The following is a 14,089-nucleotide window of genomic DNA, read 5'->3' on the forward strand; positions in this document are numbered from 1 at the left end:
TTGTGTGTGTGAGGATAAGATGTTTGCTTCCATGTGGCCTGGTTTGTTCTTTCAACTTGTATTTTGAAGACAGTTTCATAAAGCAAATCATTGCTGGAAAATGGAAATAGACTATTCATGCTAATTACTCAATTTTGGATGAGTCATGTGACTCATGTATTTTCTGATGTTTTCTTAGTATCTGATGACATCCTTTATGTCCACCTTCTAATAAAAGTGTATTCTGAAGATAATTGAATACTGTGTATAATATATTTTGAAAGAAAAATTAAATGTTAAGTAAGTGATGGCTGTTAATTTATTTATACAGTTTAGTACATTTGTTAAGCATTTCTACTCAGATGGTATTCTAGTTTAGATTCTAGGCTAGGTGTGGTGTAGTATGTCTTATACTTGGATAGGAAAAAAATGAGCCTTGAAATTGTACTCAGAAATTTTATAAAGGTTGCTGCTCATCAGATGTGCCCGCATTTGGCAGAAGAATCTTAATTATTCTTTTCAGAGTGACTCATCTAATTCAGAAACTTAAATATGACAATACCCAAGGATTTTATTGAGTCTAAATTTGTGAAGACTTCACAGGACTGAACTAATAGCACAGAAGTTGCTGAAGAGTTGAATTAAATATAAATCAATCATTAATTAATCCAGTAAGTAGATATTGAGCACCTACTATTGACCAAAAACTGGGTTATACATGAACTTTTAAACACAGAGGAATGCTTACTCAAGTGAGAGAGAGAAACCCATTAATAAAGAACTGTAATATGAGAGAAATAACATGATAGACAGACGCTCAAGTGCTAGAAGGTGCTTCTATGGAATCATTAATCCAGAATGGTATTAATGGGTTTTAGGGAGACATATGCCTGTAGGTGATGTCAAGATACAAAGAATGCACTGTGGGATGTGGGTATTGATGGACAGTTGGTTCTCATGAATAAACTGTTAAGTTATTTCTGAGGGAAATATATAGGACTGGTTCTTGCTAATTTTCTGTGTACCAGTTTATTAATTTATAATGAGGAAAGTAACTCTTCCAGGTATTAGAACACTTAATTATTACAATTTTCTGCCCATGTTTGAGCTACATGGGGTATTAAATCATCATCAGAGTTATGTTCTTGATTTAATCTGAGATGTCATCACCACTGAGAAAGGAACTCCATTGAAAGTCAAGTAATAATCAGAAGGTTGCTGTGTGAGCATCAGATCCATTGAATTTCAGTAAGATGAATAGAAAGTTGCCGTTCTACATAGCAGTTTCACAATGAAGATTACCTTTTAGAAAATGCAGATGCTCAGTGCTCATTGGCTATAACTCTACTTTTACAATTTGGATAACATTATCATTAATAAAGAATAAGAATTATTATAATGCATTGCATTTAGTATATTGTGTTCTATTTTAAAGATGGGGAAACTGAGTTTAGAAAATTACTAGCTCTGTAAAAAAGCAAAAATGAAATTGCTAGCTCCCTGATATTAGGGAGGTTATTTCCACTGTCTGGTGCTCAGTTTCTTCATCTATAAAATGAGTATGATGTTAATTTATACTAATATTGATAATACTAATAGCATATAATAATAATATTGTTAGCAAATGTGACACCTATTGCACATAGCAAGCACAATGTAAGTCATAATAATACTTAGTGAGTATTATTATAACTAAGAGAAAACAGAAGATGAAAATAGAGCATTAGTTTTTAATGTGAGAATTACTAATTTTAAGAAGCTCGCAGATAGTTTAGTTCCTAATGTTGATCCTTGGATGTTTGTTAAAACTGGCCCAATTTCCTCTTCATTTCTCCATTCTTCCATTTTTTTCTTTAGTAGTCATATAACCATACTTCCTGACTGATTCAGAGATGCGAACTTTAACAACTCAGCTTATTTCCAGTATGCAGTTCTGGTGTACCTGAATTAAGCATAAACACACACACACATATAGACATACAATTCTTAGCTACAGACAGTTAAAATTATAGAAAGCTTTCATATTTATGTGTTCGTCCCCCAATTTTTTTTTCTTACTGCTGACACCATTAACCACTGTGAAATCTATAAAAGTAGGTATGGTCTGGTTTAATATTTGCAGAGTTTTGTGGACTAGGGTTGAATATCTAATTTTGATTTAGGGTCAGAAACTTTCTGTAAAATAGTGTAAATATATGTATATCTGAAAAAAACTACGTAATGGAGGGAGGTCCAAATGTCCTTGCATATTTGAGTTGTAATTACTTTTTCTTGAATTTCCATGATAGCATATACATTTCAAATATTTTACCTTTATTTGACCTTGATCTTATATGTAATATCTACATTTAGGTAATTTGTATATCATAGTTTAGATGAAAGGAGTGATGAGTTATATTGCATTACCTTAAAAGTAAGGAGGATCTTAATTAAACCTTATCATAGCCAATACTTTATATTACTTTGTTTGAATGAGAATATTAAATAAAGTACAACAGAAATGATATATGTGTGGGAATTAGACAAATGATAATTTGTGTTCTAAAATGATAACTTATAGTTGGTAAAGAATCTTCCTGCAATGCAGGAGACCCGGTTTGATACCTGGGTCAGGAAGATCCACTGAAGAAGGGATAGCTACCCACTCCAGTATTCTTGGGATTCTCTTGTGGCTGAGCTGCTAAAGAATACGCCTGCAATGTGGGAGACCTGGATTCGATCCCTGGGTTGAGAAGATCCCCTGGATAAGGGAAAGGCCATCCAATCCAGTATTCTGGCCTGGAGAATTCCATGGACTGTTTAGTCCCTGGGTTCGCAAAGAGTCGGACACGACCGAACGACTTTCACTTTCATTTTTCAAAATGATAAATTATTAGAGACATTACATTAAAAAAAACAACTTAAGATGTTGTTGTCACTATATCTCCTTTGTTACTATAGATATGACTATTTCATTTGTCAGATGTTATTCTTTGAGCATCATTGCTTTGTCAAATGATCAAACAGTGATACACTTAGGAAAGATGTTCAAGTTCTATTCTGCTATGTGTTTTGCATAAATTGTGTTGTTTTATTTTATTAAATAGACAATTTTTGAAAAAGAAGACAATGCATTTTTCCTTTTCATTAGCAAATTGGTAAGGAATCATAGGAGATATATTCTAAAAAAGGACATATATTTTAAAAGTCATCATTGATTTGATTTTAATACATCATTTATAGAACAGATGATAGAGCTAAGTTATAAGCAATGAGATACAAAAATCATCTAGCGTAATGGTTTTTAGTAGGCAGTTTGCATGGCTAGTAGGCAATTTCGACTTTCCTGGTGACTGAGACAATAAAGAATCTGCCTGCAATGTGGAGACTCAGTTTCAATCCCTGGGTTGGGAAGATCCTCTAGAATAGGGAATGGCTATCCACTCCAGTATTCTTGCTTGGAGAATTCCATGGACAGAGAAGCCTGGCAGGCTACCAAAGAGTCCGACACAACTGAGCATCGTGTTGCTTTTACTTTCTTTTCATGGTTAATTTAAATTGGAAAAAAATTGACACATAATTCTATAGATGACATTATTGGTGGTTTCATTTTCCTTGTGATTTCATGTATTTCTTGTCTCTCATGGTTGCATAACACCCCTCATATTAATCCTCTTATTTTTTCTTTTATTCAGTTACTCTAATATTCTGAGGCTAATTTTTTTAGAGATTTAAAACCAGATTCTGGTGTAAAAATCCATTTATGTTAAAGAATTCTTATGAAATAAAAGGACTATTGAATCAAAGCACAAAATAGTTCATCAAGAAGCACTGTAGAAGTGAATAATGTCCTAATAGAGAGTTTTAGACTTCATTTTCATAACTAAAATTTTAGTTAACCTTAATTTACTTTGTTAATTAATACCTACTTTGGAATTTAAATAACAGAGAAAACTGGAAATTTACCGTGCATTTTACCATTTGTAAGAGAGGAAAATATTCTATATCAGTTGTAATCGTATGTGACTTTAACCAGATATTTGGAGGCCTATTTCAATTGCCTGCGCTGTTAGCTTTTCAAATGCAAAATATTCTGTAAGATTCCCTTAAAACTTGAAAATCAGATGACTCATTTCCCTTAGACAGCTCAGCTTGTGCAATTTTAGCTGTGGAGAATGAGCTGTCCATTACGCTTTATCACCATTCTCTGCTGAATGCATTTGCTCTTTCTTCCTTTCCATTGCTTGTGTTTGTTTATCTAATTTGGATTATTAGCATGCATAATGGTCTGTAATTTTTCCCCTCAGTCATTTACTTCTCAGGCAGGAAATATCTTAGTGCTCCTGAGGACAACGAGAACACGTGATTTTTTGTTGTTGTTAAAGGAAAGTCACAAAATTAAAAGTTTGGAGGAGACTCCTGTTTTTAAGAAAAGCTTTATTCAAACATTTCTACAGAATATTTGTCCATATTATTTTCCTGTAAATATGCATGGAGATAGAACTGAGCTTGGTGGTAAATGCAAGCATGGGAGTCTTTATATTCATCAAGTTTGTTCCTTTTAATTTTTAATATAACTACTAGAATACTTTGAGAATTATAGAAGATAATTCTGTTCTTATTTGTGGAATGCTTAGTGCATAGTTCAGGTCCTGATACGATACTTGTAAGGTTCAGATCTGAGTGCTGTCAGTTTCTATCTAGGAAACTTTAGGCAAGTTATTTAACCCCTTTACAACACTTCCCCAATCTGAAAAAACAAATTTAGTAATGGCTGCTTTAAAGGGAAATGATAGAGTTTTAAAAAATTAAGACATAAAAGAACTTAGAACAATGTCGGGTACAGAACAAAAACTCAATAAGGGTTAGCTATTAAAGAATTTTTGATAATGTAGAGAATTTTAGGAAATAAATAGACACATAAAAATGGGATCACTGGAAATCTGACCCCTCAGAAATAAATTCACAAATATTTTGGTGTGTTGTTTCAGTCTTAGTTATACTTCTAGATTTTTACGAAATATGGGATTATTTGTTGTTCAGTCACTCAGTCATGTCCAAATCTTTGCGACCCCATGGACCCCATGAACTGCAGTACACCAGGCTTTACTTCCTTTACCATCCCCTGGAGCTTGCTCAAAATCATATATATTTATTTAGTCAGTGATGCCATGCAACCATCTCGTCCTCTGTTGTCCCCTTCTCCTGCCTTCAATCTTTTCCAGCATCAGGGTCTTCTCTAATGAGTCGGCTCTTTGCATCAGGTGGCCAAAGTATTGGAGTTTCAGCTTCAACATCAGTCCTTCCAATGGATACTCAGGACTGATTTCCTTTAGGACTGACTGATTGGATCTCCTTGCAGTCCAAGGGACTCTCAGGAGTTTTCTCTGACACCGCAGCTCAAAAGCATCAATTCTTAGACACTCAGCCTTCTTTATAGTCCAACTCTCACATCCGTACATGACTACGGGAAAAACTATAGCTTTGACTAGGTGGACCTTTGTCATCAAGGTAATTTCTCTGCTTTTTAATATGCTGTCTAGGTTGATCATAGGTTTTCTTCCAAGGAACAAGCATCTTTTAGCTTCATGGCTACAGTCACTATCTGCAGTGATTTTGGAACCCAAGAAAATAAAGTCTCTCACTGTTTCCATTGTTTCCCCATCTATTTGCCATGAAGTGATGGGACCAGATGCCATGATTTTTGTTTTTTGAATGTTGAGTTTGAAGCCAACTTTTTCATTCTCCTCTTGAACTTTCATCAAGAGGCTCTTTAGTTCCCCTTCACTTTCTGCCATAAGGGTGGTGTCATATTCATATCTGAGGTAATTGATATTTCTCCCAGCAATCTTGTGCTTTCTCCCAGCAGCTTGTGCTTCATCCAGCCTGGCATTTCACATGATGTACCCTGCATATAAGTTAAATAAGCAGGGTGACAGTATACAGCTTTGACGTACTCCTTTTCCAATTTGGAACGAGTTAGTTGTTCCATGTCCAGTTCTAACTGTTACTTCTTGACCTGCATACAGATTTCTCAGGTGGCAGGTCAGGTGGTCTGGTATTTCCATGTTTTGAAGAATTTTCCTGTTTGTTGTGATCCACACAGTCAAGGATTTGGCGTAGTCAATAAAGCAGTAGTAGATGTTCTGGAATTCTCTTGCTTTTTCAGTGATCCAACGGATATTAGCAATTTGATCTCTCATTCCTCTGCCTTTTCTAAATCCACCTTGAACATCTGGAAATTTTCGGTTCACATACTGTTGAAGCTTGGCTTGGAGAATTTTGTGCATTACTTTTCTAGCGTGTGAGATGAGTGCAATTGTGTCCTAGTTTAAGCATTCTTTGGCATTGCCTTTCTTTGAGATTGGAATGAAAACTGACCTTTTCCAGTCCTGTGGCCACTGCTGAATTTTCCAGATTTGCTATTGAGTGCATATGTAATTATGCACTTATGTAATTTTTTTTAAACAACTGATTATAGATTTATTAAAAAGGTTGATTTAGGCATCGGCAATGGTGACTCCCACCTTGACGCTTGGCTCAATACTGATGGAAGTGATCTGCTTGACAATTTCAGAAGGTCTGTGCAGGTCAATGAGTTGCTTGTGGATCCTCGTTTGGAATCGAGCCCAAGTCTTAGAACCTTCACCACAAGGAGTTTTCCTTGTAGTTATTCTCAGAGTCTTGGTAGGCATCCGAACTTGTCCTTTCACTTTGAGATTCTTTTCCTTCGTGCCTCTGATCAGATCAGCACATACCTTCTCCAGAAACTTCACGTTGCAGCTGGTGAGGGTGATCCTAATCCAGTGAATGGCCACCTCTGGCTCCACGGGAGTCTTGCTGGTGTCTTTAAAGGCCATGGCTGCGGCGCAGCTTCCTTACTGACTTGTTCCTCCACGAGAGTGAATGGCGCTGAGTCAGGAGCAGCAGTGGGCCTCAGGGAGCTCTGCTGCAGCGGTGACCGTGCCTTCCTCAAAGAGCTATTTTTTTTTTCTACTGTTTCAATATACATTCTTTTTTTATATTGTATTTGTTTTGCCATACATTGACATGAATCCACCATGGGTGTACATGTTTTCCCCTTCCAGAACCCCCCTTCCACCTCCCTCCTCATCCCACCCCTCCGGGTCATCGCAGTGCATCAGTCCCGAGCACCCTGTATCATGCGTTGAACCTGGACCGGCGATTCGTTTCACATATGATAATTTACATGCTTCAGTGCCATTCTCCCATATCATCCCACCCTCACCTTCTCCCATAGAGCCCATAATACTGTTCTATTTTCATTAGCAGTTATTACATCAAAATTCACATTTACAGGATCTGAAGGACTGTCTTAAAAATTCTAAAGTATATGTAATTAGATATATGTAATTACACTCATAGCAAATCTATTGAGTATATGTAATTAGGTATATTGAGTACAGCACTTTCACAGCCTCATCTTTTAGGATTTAAAATAGCTCAACTAGAATTCCATCGCCTCCTCTAGCTTTGTTCCTAATCATACTTCTTAAGGCCCACTTGACTTCAGACTCCAGGATGTCTGGCTCTAGGTGAGTGATCACAGCATCATAGTTACCTGGGTCATTAAGGTCTTTTCTGTATAGTTCTTCTGTGTATTCTTGCTACCTTTTCTTAATATCTTCTGCTTCTGTTAGGTCCATACTATTTCTGTTTTTATTGTGCCCATTTTTGCATGAAATGTTCCCTCAGTATCTCTAGTTTTCTTAAAGAGATCTCTAGTCTTTTCCATTCTATTGTTGTACCTTACAATAGTGAGAAAAATTCTTTGGTATTATTGTTCTCCAATTTGTAGGTCGCCCCCCTGGTGGGTATGGGATTTTATTTTAGCTTCATTGTGCTCCTTGTATCATCTCATTGTGGCTTCTTCTTTGTTTTTGTATGTGGAGTATCTTTTTTTGGTAGGTTCCAAGGTCCTCCTATAGATGTTTCTTCAGCAACTAGTTGTGATTTTGGTGTTCTCACAGGAGAATATGAGTGCACTTCCTTCTACTCCACCATTTTGATTGTATGAATTAGCCCAGTTCTGAATTTCTATTAATACACTGGAAATATAACACTGATTATTAGTGATATATGAGTGGTGCAAGTTAGATCTGAGAGTGGCTAACTAAAGGTGATGACTTGGATATTCATTCATCTCTCCCTATTTATTCATCTTATTTAATTCTACAAGCTAGAAGGTCATTTCTCTCTTGTGCAGTATTTTAGAAATCTGTATTTCCTGATGAATATATGTATTCTGGAAGCACATGATGAGTTAATATTTTAAGTTAAAAAATTAGTAAACAAAAATAAAGAGGACAAAGTATTATATGATGATTTTCTTATGCTTTTTAAACAGTGATGCTGAAGTAAGTGTTTCCCTGTGTTCATGTTGTAATTCCAGTAAATTACAAACTCCTTACCATAGTTTAGCAAGATTCTTTATGATCTGAGCCCTGTCCACCTCTCCTGTTGTAACCTCTATCATTAAGCATGATATCAAACTTAAAAGAACACTTTCTTTTACTTGTAATTAGTTAAGTTCATAGCTATTTCAGAATTTTTGCAATTGCTTTTTCCTGTATTATGACCTTAGAAATTAGACTGTCCCTGGCTATTCTATTTTTCCTAGGTCCACACTTCTCTCACTATCACATTACCATCGTGTCTTTCCCTAAAGCGTTTGACAGTATATGAGGCTAACAGTATTAAATGTTGACATTTCAAGTGTGTAATTTACCATATTTTGAATAGGTATTTTGAGTATATATTTCTGTAATTTCTCTCTCTATTAAAATGTAATTTTTACTAAGCCAGAGAGCTAGAACATATAGAATAAACTCTAAAAGTATTATCAATTTATTTCTAATAAATCTATACCAATAAAATACATATAAATGATTTATGTATGCAAATGTTATGAAGTGTCTGTTTCAGAGTATTGCTCACTCAGTAGTGAACAGTTGACTTTTTAAGGAGAGAAGTGTGGATATAATTTAATCTAATTAATAAACTAAGCAAGGTAAGCCTGATTATATGCTATGATAAGTGTTTAAAAAATCAAGCTTCCAGTTCCAGCTTAGCTGAGGAAATAGAAGTTCTCATGCAGCAGATGTGTTGTTCACTGGGGATTGTCAAAAACTTCCATGAATAATGAATTTGGGGAAGAGAATGGAATTATTCAAATCCACCGTGTAATGGCACATGGGTGTCACTTTTTACTTGGTTTTGTTGTCTTAAAATTGTATTCAGTTTACATGTAATCAGCTTGTGCTGAGGAAAATTATGATACAACTCTACAGAATATACTGAAGGAAAACATATTACTTACTATGAGGGAAAACAGCTTCTGCCACTAAATCTGTAAGTTCTAGTGAGTCAAAGTATCATTTTAGTTCCTAAGAGCATCTAGATCAGGCTGTTTGAGAGGGAGTTATTGCTATAGTAAGAAGCTCTAAAGCAATATTTTGTTGATTATGTTCAAAATTGGTTAAATGCATAGAACAGGTTGTCCAGTTTTGAGCCCCACTGCTAAGAAGGAAAGTTGAGAACTGAAGTGGATTCCTGAGATAAGCACATGTATAAACTGAGAGTTGAAAACAAATCAGAATGATGAAGCAAGGCTGAAGAATTGGATTGTTCAAACTTGAGACTGTAAGAGTAGGGAGTTAATAACAGTCTTTGAGCATGAAGGGTTCTTACAAAAGAAAGATGACTAACTGTTTTCCATCTTTAGTGAGTGCAGAACAAGAGGATAGATTTTAACAAATATTTATTGAACATTTCCATTGAGTACAGAACAAGAGGATGGGAAATATAAGGGCTTCAGATGAGAACTAAAGAATATCCTGAGTGAAGACTTTAATTCCTTGAGATGTTGTAAATTTTGTTTTTTTTGAAAGTCTTTTAAACAATATACAATTTTACTTTATAACTACCAATAGTCAGTAGTTTCAATTCAGCAAACATTTATTGCATTTTCAAGGACCTCTCCAGTTCAGTGGTTTCAGTTCAGTTCAGTTCAGTTCAGTTCAGTCACTCAGTCGTGTCCGACTCTTTGCCACCCCATGAACTGTAGCCCACCAGGCTTCTCTGTCCATGGGGATTCTCCAGGTAAAAATACTAGAGTGGATTGCCATGCCCTTCTCCAGGGGATCTCCCTAACCCAGGGATCAAACCCAGGTCTCCCTCATTGCAGACAGATTCTTTACTGTCTGAGCCACCAGGGAAGCCTGCAACAAGAGAAATATTACTTTGTAATAATTTAAATAATACACTATATTATATGTTACTAATAGTCATTAAAAATAAAATTAAGATATGCTTATCATCTTCCCCAGTTTTTAAGAACTGTATCAATAAAGTAGTGCTTATCAAAGGAGCTACTGCATACTAGAGAAGGTCTGGCCCTTTAGCCCAGGAAAAATATCTATGAAGTCTTTCTTTTGTTTAATTTTAATATTTATGCAAATCTAAAATTCTACATATAATGTGATTTTTATTCATTCATTGAGTGCCTGTTATGGTCAGATACCCTTTAATGCCCTGGGAACACAGCAGAGAATAAAATATAGGAAAATTCCTTCTCTCGTGGAAATTACATTCTGGTTTTGATAAAAGTAACAGCAAATAAATAAAAGGAAAAATATATAGTATGTCACGTTGCTTTAAGATTTGTTCATTTGGACATTAAAATATTTGAATTGCTTATTCCAAGGAATAATATTTTTTTTCCCAGATATTCCTTTTGGGTAACCAGTAGAATGCTGTTTCAGTGATCCTATCAGTGTTGGGAAGTTAGTGTAATTAAGAAGTACTTATATCACACATTCATTTCAGCAGTGTGATGATTATTATTCTTTTTTAACCTTCTGAGCATTGGCAATGTCACATAGTTATGTGGGGGAGAGATGCCATCACTTTTTTTCTTCATTGCTTGCTAGGTACATCCAGATAATCACTAACAAGAGAGATCCAGAATCAAGTCAAACAGTCCTTGCAGTGCAATATTTCCAGACTGTGCTGATGGAAATTTTGATAAGTGTATTTTCTGATGACAAGTTAAGCCACTTGTGGCTTGTGATGAGATGAAAGGGATAAAAGGGTCACTAATCTTTTGGTCCATCTTCTCTTGTCTCTGTGATAATCTCTTAAAAGGACTGATTCAGGGAAATGTGATGATTGATAATGCCATTAATTTGAAAACTGATACTGTAATTTTCATCACATATAAATTATCTGAGCCTTGCAATCTCCATAATCAACACTCTTCATTCAGTTTTCAAATTTCATTTTCATTGCAGTACTTTGGTTATATACCATAAATATATATTGTTTTCCTTATAATTTTTTAAATGAATCATGGCCAAACTTGTAAGAATGTTTAAATAAGCCAAGTTTGCAAATCTCCATGTTAGAGTGAGCTGTGAGTTCAAGTGGATTTACCTTATTTCAGTTTTTAACCTCTGATAGAGCAGCATTGTTCCTTCATGAAGAAAAATTCTTGAACCAACACTTGTCTCCAGTGAAGAGCACCAGAGAAAGCTAGCTATACATATTCTTATATATTTCATTAAAAATTATCAAAAAATATGCTATTGCTCCTTCAAACTTTTAAATAACTAAGACTATTAATAACTGTTTTACTGCTTAAGCCAGTCAAGAAAAAGAAGCAAATTTTTGGAGACAAAGTATAAATTGAGGATGAGGCTATAACTCCTGGAGCATTCAAAGTGGCATAGCCCAGATGCATATGAATCTTCTTACCTTTCATGGATTTGGCATCATTGTACACACAACTCCATTTATTTTTTCTAATTAATACAATATTTTAAAATAATAAAAAAATAAAAGGAGAAAATTCAAATAGTCATCTGAAATTTTCTTAACTGATTATTTTATCTTTAATGTTTGGAAAATGAACACGTCATCATAAATAAAAGAGTGAAGTGGTAAACATGGAAAAATAAGGAAATTAGTGATATTCATGCTTTCATTCAAGAAAAATACAGTATTTTGTATATACCGTATACGAAATATACAACTAGTTATTCAGATGTTATTTGAATATGTAAATGTTATCGTTTAAACATAAATAACAAGCCTATTTTCTTCTTCAATGCTTCCTTCTGACCCAAAGCAGATCCAGCCAAAATATTGCAGTGTTGGGCTTCAAAAATTTACTCCCATTTCATCAGACAAGTGGGGAAGGATTCTTTTTACTTTTCTCTGTTACGAATTGTTCTAAATACTTTATAATTATCAATGTTTGTGATTGTTTCCTATGTTACTTCTTTAATGCTATAAAATTTTCTCTAAAAATCCATTTTAGCTTCATTGTATAGATTTTGTCATTTTTTTTGTCATTATTTTTAATATACTTTAAAAACAAGCAACAAATAACAGAGAATGATTGTGTGGAAAAATGTATCCTAAACAAGCCAAAGATAAGCAATTATCTGGGTATATGTTTATAACATAAGCGATTAAGAAAAAACATCAAAGGATATGAATAGTTAATATCTACAAAAGAAAATATAAACAACAAGTAAACACATGAAAAGATGCTCAGACTCATTAAGTGTCAGGTAAATGTGAAATGATTTCCAGTCTTAAGTTGGCAAACATATAGGAGATTAATAATATCCAGCATTAACAAAGTTTCAGGTAACAAAACACTTTCATATACTGCCAGTGAGTTGCGAATTGGTACAAACTTTTGGTGAAAAATCTAGTTATGTATATTAAAATGAAAATAAGTTCTAACATTTCCATTATGAAGACATTTATCCCACAATAAGAAAAATTATCATCATTACTCTTTTACAGTGATATATATTTGTAGTAATAAGATGCTAGGATAAAAACTGCATTTCTCTCATTAATAAAATTATTAAAATTATGAAATTTGATATAGTTTAGGAATTTTAGAAACATGTTTATTGATCTGGTAGGAGATCTACATATTCATGTTATGTGAAAAAACAATTGCTGACTTTTTAAAAAGGTGGACTCCATTGAAAAATACTCTCCACACACACACACACACACACACACACACACACACACAATCTACAGCATCAAGTATATGTTTCTGTGAGCATGAAAAACTCTGTAGAATGATAGTAATTGTGCTTGAAATGGCTAGTACAGAGAATTACAACAGATGTTAGTATAGGGTGGAGATTATTTTTATATAACTATTTTAAAAAATTTTACAAGAAGCATATATTACTTTTTCAATTGAACATCTAATTATTAATAACATTTGAAAGTAAAGAAATATTAAACTTAAAGATACAAATTCACTTATGTGCAGCATTTTTTTTTTTTATTGAGGAGTGTACTGAGAAAGGACTGAAGTATGCTAATTGTTGTTGTTCATTTGCTCAGTCATGTCAAACTCTTTCTGAGTCCATGGACTACACCACACCAGGCATCCCTGTCCCTCATTATTCCCTGGAGTTTGCTCAAACTCATGTCCATTGAGTTGATGATGCCATTCAACCATCGTCTGTCGCCCTCTTCTCTTCCTGCCCTCCTCCTTTCCTCTATCTTAATAATGTGTTTTACTAAACATTTTTAAGGAAGATGTTGATGTATTTTTGTGGGAAAGAGTTTTGTCTGTTGGTTGGTTTAATTGATGAAGAAAAAAGCCTGGTATCTAAAGTTATAAATTTATTTTTTAGGAAATTGAATCATGAGAATTTGCTGAAACCACTAGTTCTAGCTCCTACATTCTTTGGGCTAGCAATGGTCCTGCTAATCTGATGTGGCTGCAGGGTTTATAAATTTAAATTCAGTAATAATACTCAATTCCCATTATTTACCAATTACTTAACATTTTTTCCACTCTGAGATTTCATGGAAAGGACATAATATTGAATAACATGGAAAATGTGACACTATTGGTTCTAGTTTGACTGGCAGAATTTCCAAACATTTTCCCAAGATATCATTCATATAATTTATGTTCCAGGAAAAGATATCCCCTTTTCAGTAGTCTTTGAATACTCACAACTTTCAGCCACATGCCTTTAACTACTATTACATCCAGTTATTTTGGTAAGTTGTAGCATTGACGTATTCAGAGAATTTTAATTTTCATGTTTCTAATTCTGAA

At 34.3% G+C, this 14,089-nt stretch overlaps 1 protein-coding gene and 1 pseudogene across 5 annotated transcripts in view; one reads left to right on the plus strand and one right to left on the minus strand.

The window, feature by feature from the left end:
• Window positions 1-14,089, plus strand: part of DPYD (dihydropyrimidine dehydrogenase) — a 913,720-nt gene that overhangs the window by 84,728 nt on the left and 814,903 nt on the right. The window lies entirely within an intron of this gene.
• LOC145505832 (small ribosomal subunit protein uS10 pseudogene) lies at window positions 3,015-7,079 on the minus strand (annotated as a pseudogene). Its single transcript, XR_014053310.1, has one exon. The product of XR_014053310.1 is annotated as a small ribosomal subunit protein uS10 pseudogene (transcript).

The sequence above is a fragment of the Giraffa tippelskirchi genome, chromosome 5 (genome assembly GCF_054371585.1).
Source record: "Giraffa tippelskirchi isolate mGirTip1 chromosome 5, T2T-mGirTip1v1.2.pri, whole genome shotgun sequence".
NCBI lineage: Eukaryota > Metazoa > Chordata > Mammalia > Artiodactyla > Giraffidae > Giraffa > Giraffa tippelskirchi.